Raw genomic sequence first — 9440 nt, 5'->3', positions numbered from 1 at the left:
GATATAATTCATTGGAGCGAGGAAGATTTACTCGCTTAAACAAGAATTACTTCACCCCGCCCAATGCTCCAGACCATACGGTTTCACCCCGATAGTGCTCTGATGCTCTAAAAAGGCTCTCTTACCAGCAAAGTGCTTGCCATGTGAAAGTTCTAGATACAAGACCTCACACACGAAATCCTACCCCTACAATGTAGGCCTGCGTAAGGCGCTTTATTTCCGCTACCTTTAGTGACTTCGTGACTTAGTGACATCATCGATCTGTATTGCTTGCTCGGGACCCGAATCCTCGCTCTGGTGACTCGACGCTCGAGGATGTGGGCCCCTCTTACTCGCTTTTTTGGATTTTGTAGTATTCTTTGTGGCTTGCGCCTTTTGGTAGTGCTTTATTAATTTTTTTGTTAGCCGAATACTTTTTTTGTGTTTTTTGTAGATTTTGTTTAAGGGCTCTCTGAATTATATAAAATCAACAGTAGTAAATACAGTGACATGCCAAAGGTGAGCGCGTTTGCTTCTTTAGATAGAGCAACGATTATCCAGATTTTATTATATATTTGCTAATGTTTGCTGTTTGGGTCTTCTATGTTTCCATCTATGGTATACATCATACCTTAATATCTCTCGCTAAGGTTTTGGTTTAGGTGGTCTTCTAACTCATCAAATTTTGTTCTGCTTTTTTTCCATTATATCGAGTACCATTATTTGTTTTATGTCTCTGAATGTGAACCGCTCAGCTTCTCTAAGGCAGTTGTTATGTGCTGCTTGACTTTTCTTTTTGTTTCTGTGACATGCCAGGTTGATTTTGGTTTCTAATACTCCATGATCCAAACTTAAATCCATATTTCGTTGCCTAATTCGTCGCCAATCAATCCGTGGTATACTTCGAGGTTCATCTGTTGGTTCCATAACTATAGTCTTTTTTGACAGATGAGTAGTTAGAAAATCATCCATCTCCAATTTCAAAGGGAAATTTCCCCTGCTCTCGCTAGCCCTAACTCTGTTTCCCACAGGAATTGGTTATCACGATATTCCACTGGGTTACTCAGGTTAATACGGTTTTTTACGAGGAGGTGAAAGACAGAATTAAGTAAAAGAGACTTGTAAATGCTAACAGGAAGCAGCATCATGTACTGTGCACCAATACCCCTTTTGAATAAATAAGAAATAATATGGCCTACCCATACAGGATTTTAAGTCTAGTAAGTAAAATCCGGAAGTTGCAAAAAAAGTATTTCTAATGTAGTCTAATGTAGCTAAATTGTACGAAGAGCAGGAAGAAAAGCATGCCCTGAGCAACTGCCAATATGGTTTTAAGGCTAAAAGGTCCACCATAGATGTGGTCACAGAAGTAACCTCTTTAGTCACGCACGATGCAAAGAGATGGGTGGCTCTTATCCTGATTGACGTCAAGAATGCCTTTATTATGGCATCATGGAAAAAGACCATGTCCAGGCTGAGAGAATTGGGCGTTATCGAGTACGTTGTGGAAAGACAAAGAATATCCTGGCTTGAGAACTTAAGGGAATGATTTGAATGCAGTAGTGCAGAACTTTTTAGAGCGGCAGTCAACAGAGTCCGCATAGCCATGATGATTTCCAACCTTCGATAGAAGATGGCACTTAAAGAAGAAGAAGAGTACGTGGTCAACGTAATTGACAGATACTTTACTGACAGGTGCATAAGAGAAAAAGATACCCACATTAGTTTGTCGCAGGGTGTTCGGCAGGGTTCAGTACTACGTCTTGTGGAATGTCCTGTACGACGGGATGTTGATGCTACAAATGCCAAGGAGATGCCAAGGAGATGAACTCTTGTAGCTTATGCTGATGACCTCGCACTATTTGCGAAGGCGAATCAGAAAACGGACATGCCTAATACCGATCTAAAGCTAGCAGCTCAGAAAACTGAGGTGTTAGTTCTCAAAGGGAGACGGGACAAATCCTCTCTTCGCTTTATAATGGAAGGTGTGGAGGTTGCACCGGTTAAATCAGTTAGGTATCTTGGAGTTTGGTTGTCGGAAGGACTCAGGTTCTAGGAAGAATGTTCTGAGGAAGAACTACACATCCAAAAGACTGTAGAGAAGGCAAACCGAAATCTGTAGGCGTTAATACGGTTGATGCTAAACATTGGACTCCCAGGTTGCATGGAGTTTTCCAGTCGGTTGTAACCTACGCTGTCCCCGTAAAGTGTAGCGTACTTGGCGCCAAACTGATGGAGACTTCGCAAAGACCAATACTGGTTAAAGTATCTAGCGCATACAGGACGATTTTAAATGAGACTCTGTAGGTTATTAGAGCCGTGATACCGTTTTTTTTGTGCAAAGAGCGAGCGAGCGTATATGCGAGGAGGATGGATGGAACTATAGATGAGAATAAGTGTGAGAGAACAAGAAGGCAAGGTGGACGCAGAAGCTTATTCCCGATCTGAGGCCGTGCTGGGAATGTAGCTCTTCAGAATAAGCAAATCTGCCTCGACAGAGTATACTATTGGTGGGGTACTGGACGCTCCCGCTCACATTTTTAACTACCAGAGATTGGCAAATGAGAGCAGACACTTCGAGAGGCGAATGGGTTTCGGGCTGGATGAAAGAAACATGGTAAACATATTATTGAGAAGAAAGAATGGAGATAAGTACACTGTCTGTTTTCTGGGGTAATGAAGAAGAAGGAGCAGGAATACAGAGGAGGAAATTGAACGAGGGATCTGAAATGGTTATTATTATTTAGTAATTTATGGCTTCAAGGAAATATTTTCTGATTTACGGTCTTTCCGATTCACGGTAATTTTTAATAGTATCCTTTATTTCATGAATAAGGAATATAAGCGTTACTTTATAGATGCAGTGTATTTTAATTAAAAAAATTAAAAATGAATATTAACTGATGTTTGATGATTTGTGTTTTGTACGTTCGTCGGTTAATATTTTAAAAATTTTATTTTCCATAATCCATTTACTAAACGATAGTTTATACCACTTCGAGCAAAGTAGCGATTATGCGTAAAATTTAAAAAACAATTTGGTTTCAGTATTCGTAGATTAACAGTATAATAGCCAGTACGTTAACAAATTTTCATTTTGTGGATGTCAAAAAATATTCTGATGATTTTAAATAAAAAGTGTCGTTGCTAGAGGGTAGTGACTATAAATTCCTTGGTTAAATTAGTTGGCATTTATGTATATTAGTTTTTATATATCAATCTCTTGGGTGTGATCATTTATTAAAGTAAGAATTTATTATCAAGATCGCGACATGTCATGCCTGACATGACCGGCATAAATAAGGTTAAATCAAATATTATACCCACGTATCATTTTGGTTGAATCGGTAGTGATTATGCGAATAAATAAGCAAAGTCAAGTTAGTATATTATCTTCTAAGAGATTCTGGTAACAATTCTAAATGACTAGTTTAAAAAACAGCCCAGAAATATTACTCAACCACGCTAATTTTGAGAGATGTGACGACAAAATACAAAATTTAAAATAACATGGAAAACACTGCATCGTAACATGTAGTATAGATCAACATAAAGCCCAAGATTAATGCGAAGCTGTTATAAAGTGTTCATGATAGAATCTATAGAACAAGACAAAAAACTTAGCAATTACAATAAAGCAATAAAGGAAGTGTAACTCTTCTCGTTGTGTAATAGTTACACAACGCGCTATGAAAAGATTAATATTAGGTATTACCATCAGAGATAAAGTACCAAACCTAGAAATAAGAAGAAGAACAGGAGTCACAGATGCAGTTGAAAAAATAGCCATGCCTAAATTGGCTTGGGCCGGACATGTTGCCAGATTAACGGATGATAGATGGACCAGAAAGATTCTGGAATGGCGACCAAGGCAAGAGGCATATCGAAGCAGAGGACGACCACCGACTAGATGGACGGATGATATCAGGCGCATTACCACAAACTGGATGCAAGAAGCTCAAGATAGAAATAGGTGGAAAATTTTACGGGAGGCCTACGTTCAGCAGTGGACAAATATAGGCTAATTGAAGATGATGAATAAAGGAAGACAAAGTTTAGAACTACTCTAGAAAAGATGTAACTCTGAAATAAAATAGTTAAAGTAATTAGGGTTTTGTTCAAATATCTTACGATAAAGTTTTTGAAAAATAACAACATAGTTTTACCCTTAGAAACTGTGGTGTAATATGTAAAACTTTTTTAAACACCACGTATAAAAATCATAGTTTTAAACAGGTAAAAATCGTGTTTATCAAAAAATATTTCGTAATTGGTTAGACAGTTTCAAACCTCGTATTAAACAATAGCGTGCAACGTCGCTTCCTGAAGAAATAAGTCTTAATTTTAATCCTAATTTGCATTTAAACATGTTATATTTTATAGTTTCTGTGCGACATCTTTAGCTCGCCGAGAAAAAGTTGTTCCATAAAACTTCCGATGACAAGTCGGTTAGAGTGAAATAATGGCAGAAGTTTTTGTAATTTGGATCGAAGAAATTGTTCGCAAATTACAGTGTTTGAAAAAGTTTTTCCAGCGAAATTTTATGTTAACGTCACGTTCTATTTGGTCGAACATTTACTTTATAATAAATTGAAATATTTAAATCGTAATATTTATTTGTATTTTTTTATTTGTAATAAAGAAAATTTGGTTGTCAGGGATCACTATTGAATTACATAATTTGGTCGGAGACTACGTTCTACAAGTTATTAATAGATACTTCAGTGTCACTTAAGTTAAAATTAAATTCAATTAATTACATCTAGAATTATTAATTAGGTTAATCCTAATTTTAATCTTAATTTTAAATGATATATCATCATCCTTATTCTGGCTTTACAACACTGCGAATTTCGTCAGTCGTCCCTATCCATCGCCTTCCTCTACCAAGCCCGTATTCCCATATTTCTCATGTCTTCATCAATGTTATCAAGAAACCTTGTTCTAGGTCTTTCTCTTCTTCTCTGACCAATGGATATATCAAGAGTCGTTTTTCTAGATGGGTCATTTTATTCCATTCACATTACATGCCCTATCCACTTCAGACGTCCTTTCTTAGTATGTTTTAGGATATCTGATTCCTGTTACCGGCACGCCGTGCCGGTGTAGTTTACAAGAAGGAGGGGTTCTGGATTGAGTAGGGGCTCTTCAGTACTTCTTGGAAAACACACTTGGAGAGGGGTAGTTCTCAACCTAAACACGGCGCGTCCCGATGGCTAATAGGGAACGTCCTACAGATATGTGGGGCAGGTGGGAACAAGGCTTTGCCAAATAAACACCCGCGGATCAACTGAGAGCATCGCATAGGGCAGCAGCTATGTCATTACAGGATCGAAGCGGTAGAGAAAATTTCTTTACCGGTCTGATACTGAATAATCACAGGCCGTAATTATGATTTAACCGGTTGTGACACTGCGAAATCACTGAATGTTTGACGGTATAAGAAAACCCCCACTTACTGACCAACTTCTTCGGGAGAATGAGTTAGTAAGGTGGAGGGCATTTTTTTGTCCTGAGATTGAGAAATCGATCTCAAAGGTGGATGAACCAAGATCAAAGACATAAGGATGCAGAAGGCAAGGAGAAACCACTATATTAAAGATCCCTAAGGATTCTCAAGAACAACCACAAATGGACGTAAATCAAACAGTGACCCTAAGTTCCCGGCGTCCATTTAATGGGACAGGGGTGCGAAGAATCCCCGGGTGGAAAAACAAATTTAGTGTAAGCGATTTAAAACGCATAGCAACGTGGAATATAAGAACAATTTATGAAGCAGGAAAATTAACATCAGTTATGCTGGAAATGGAGAGATTAGATATACAAGTATTGGGCCTTTCCGAAGATCGATGGCCAAATTCTGGAAACTACACCAAGGATAATAATACTATTTTCTACTCAGGTAAAAGCACTGGAGAATACAGCCATGGCGTTGGTATTATTATCAACAATAATTTAAAAAAATTTGTGACAAATTTCATTCCCTTTAACGAACGTATGATGCTACTTCAGCTGGAAGCCAAACCTCTAAACATAAATCTAATCCAAGTGTATGCTCCAACATTTGATAGCAATGATGCTGAGGTCGAAAAATTCTACGCGGACTTAGAGCGGTTAACAAAAAACATAAAGGAGCAGGAAGTAAAAATAATTATGGGCGACTTAAATGCTAAAGTCGGTCGAGGAAAAACTGGAAATATAGTAAGAAATTTTGGGTTAGGTAAAAGAAACGAAAGAGGTGATAGACTAGTCCAGTACTGCCAGGAGAAAGAATAAGTCATAACAAATACAAACTACGACCTACCCTCACGAAGATTATACACGTGGACTTCCCCAAAAGATAACAGCAACTATATAATCAGAAACCAAATAGATTTTATAACGATTAACAAAAGGCTTCGTAATGGAGTACAAAGTGCAAAAACCTATCCAAGCGCAGATGCAGATACGGACCATAATCTATTACTAGCAAACGTCAACATTAAACTCAGAAAACCAGAGAAAAAAGTTAAAACCAGAAAAATAAACATTAAAAACCTAAAAGACGACAACTGCCAACAGCAACTAAACGCAGAGTTAAATAAATTAACTGAAGGAAGCGTGGAATGGGCAGATATGAAAAAAGCCATACTAAAAGTGGGAAAAGAGGTCCTAGGCGAAGAAGAGAAAACCACTAAAAAAGACTGGATGACACCGGAAATAGTTGAGTTAATAACTGAAAAAAGAAAATACAAAATAAAGATGAAAATAAATATAAAACCATCAAGAATAAAATCAAATATGAAATCAGAAAGGTTAAGGAGGAATGGATGAACATGGAATGCCAGGAACTGGAAGAACTCAGCAACAAATATGACACCTCAAACTTACATAAAAAAATAAAAGAACTTACAGGCAACACTAGACAAAGAACACTTATAACAAGAGATAATAATGGAGAAATACTTACTGAAGTAAGTAATACTTACTTACAGTAAGATAATAGCAACAGAGATGGAATGCCTGCGAAGATGCTGCAGAGTAACAAGAATGGATAGGAGAAGTAATGACGAAATAAAGCAAAGAACATCAATAGAAACAGACATACTAACATATATAGAACAAAAAAGACTAAAGTGGTATGGACATGTAAGAAGAGCTAGCGACAGCAGATGGATAAAAAGAATAACCGAATGGAGCCCCATAGGAAGGAGGAAAAGAGGACGACCCCGAAAATCCTGGAGGAACGAAGTAGACGACGCCATGAGTAAGAGAGGACTAAACGATGGAGAATGGAACAACAGAGAGAGATGGAAACGGTTGAGCGAGGGAAGGCAGTGAATACTGTAGAATCCCTAAATATACTTACTGAAGAGAGCAAAATAAAGAAAGTATGAGAACAATATGTAATCCATTTGTTCCATGACGAGAGGGAAAATGAACAAGATATAGGTAAAGAAGAACAATACATAAAAATTTTACCCTTAGAAGTAAAGAATGCCCTACAGAATGCAAAACAAGAAAAAGTACCGGGTCCTAATCAAATTCCAGTTGAACTGTTTAAAGCCTTAGATGACGGTAATATTAAGAGACTCACCCAAATTCTCAACCACATATATGTAGAGGGCAACATCCCGGAGGAATGGCTTAAATCGATATTTTTACCTCTACAAAAAAACAACAATCCCAAATCATGTAATGACTATAGATTGATAAGCCTAATATGCCACCTTTTAAAGATTCTCTTGAAAATTGCTCAAAACCGAAATTATAAGAAATGTAAGGAGCAGATAGATCAAACGCAGTTTGCAGGCTTCAGAGGAAGCATGGGTACAAGAGAGGCACTACTTGAGTTGACGGTACTCTTGCACAAATGTCGGGAATATGACAAGAGTGCATATGTATGTTTAATAGACTTTAGGAAGGCCTTTGACCGAGTGCAGCATATGAAGTTAATAGATGAATTAAAAAACATCAATTATACAAAAAAAGACATTGAGTTTATTAAGGCTATATACTGTAACCAGAAAGCAGTAGTAAAGGTGAACGATATAGAAATAAATAATATAACGATTGAGAGAGAAGTCAGGCAAGGATGCACTTTGTCTCCGACGCTTTTCAACGTGTACTCACAGGTCATAGTCAAAAAAGCCTTATGGGAAAGAAAAGAGGGAATAAGAATTATTGGAGAAATCGTAAACACCATCAGATCTGCAGATGACACGGCAATTATGGCTGAGAGTATAGAAGAACTACAAACTTTACTAGATGCAATAAATAGTGAATGCATTCAAATGGGACTTGACATCAACACAGATAAGACCAAATTTATGATAGTATCAAGGAGTCCAATAAATAATGAACAACTAACTTTTGGTGGACAGTAAAGAGAGAGAGTGACAAAATATAAATATCTGGGAGCTTACATCAACACAGAATTAGATCCAGACCAAGAGATCAGGGTACGAATAGAAATGGCAAGGGCAGCGTTCTTAAAATTCAAGCAAATGTTCTGTGACTAAAATCTGAATACTGCGCTGAGACTGAGGTTTGTTGAATGTTACGTCTGGTTTCAACTGTTGTACGAAATGCTGAGAAGGATTGGTCGAGACAAAAAATTGTTGAGAACAATAAAAGTACGCAAGACTGCATACCTTGGACACATACTGAGGAATGATAAATATAGTCTTCTGCACGTCATCATGCAGGGTAGCGTCGAATATATAAACAACGGTATTTAGGCGCCACGCCCTTCCGGTAGGGATCTATGGAGGAATATCACCGAGCTGCAAGCCCTTTTTTCTTACTGTACTGCTCCACCATAGGACGATCAGACACCAGCATATTCTAGTCTAAGCCGCGGATTCGTTTTAGAATTTTAAACTGCTGCGTTAGCCTTTTTTATTTTTCTGTACATCGAGTCAGGGCTTGAACCCACATCCACTGAACCATTCGACAGTGAAACGAATGAGAATCGGCTACCTGGCCCGCTTGGCTATCTGACCGACTTTTACAGTGACACGTTTCGAAAATATCGAAAATAGAGAAGAACGAAAAAGAGTAGATAAACTGGCAGCTATATGTGGTGTTTTTGATGGATTTGTATTGTCATTATAATATTTGTCTTAGTGGATGCCAAAACATTTTACATTTTAAATTTATAGGTACATATATTCAAAGCCTGAAGGACCTTTTCAATTCCGTAATCGACAGTTTGATGTAGTAAACAGGCTTGTGAATCCAATACGTGGTACTAATCGCAACAATACATTCGACAACTGGTTTACCAGCATACCGCTAATAGAACATTTGCTTTGCATCAGTTAAGATCTGTTGGAACGATTCGTAAAAACAAGAGGGAAAAGCCGACAATCTTTTTAAATTCCAAAAACAAAGCTGAAAACCACGCAATTTTTATATTAAAAAAAAAACAGTTCTTTGTTCCAAAAAAAAAAAAAATAAATAAAACTAAAATAGTGTTA

Source organism: Diabrotica undecimpunctata, chromosome 7, assembly GCF_040954645.1.
Source record: "Diabrotica undecimpunctata isolate CICGRU chromosome 7, icDiaUnde3, whole genome shotgun sequence".
Taxonomy (NCBI): domain Eukaryota; kingdom Metazoa; phylum Arthropoda; class Insecta; order Coleoptera; family Chrysomelidae; genus Diabrotica; species Diabrotica undecimpunctata.
The sequence above is the reverse complement of the archived record's forward strand: the minus strand, read 5'-3'. Positions refer to the sequence as shown.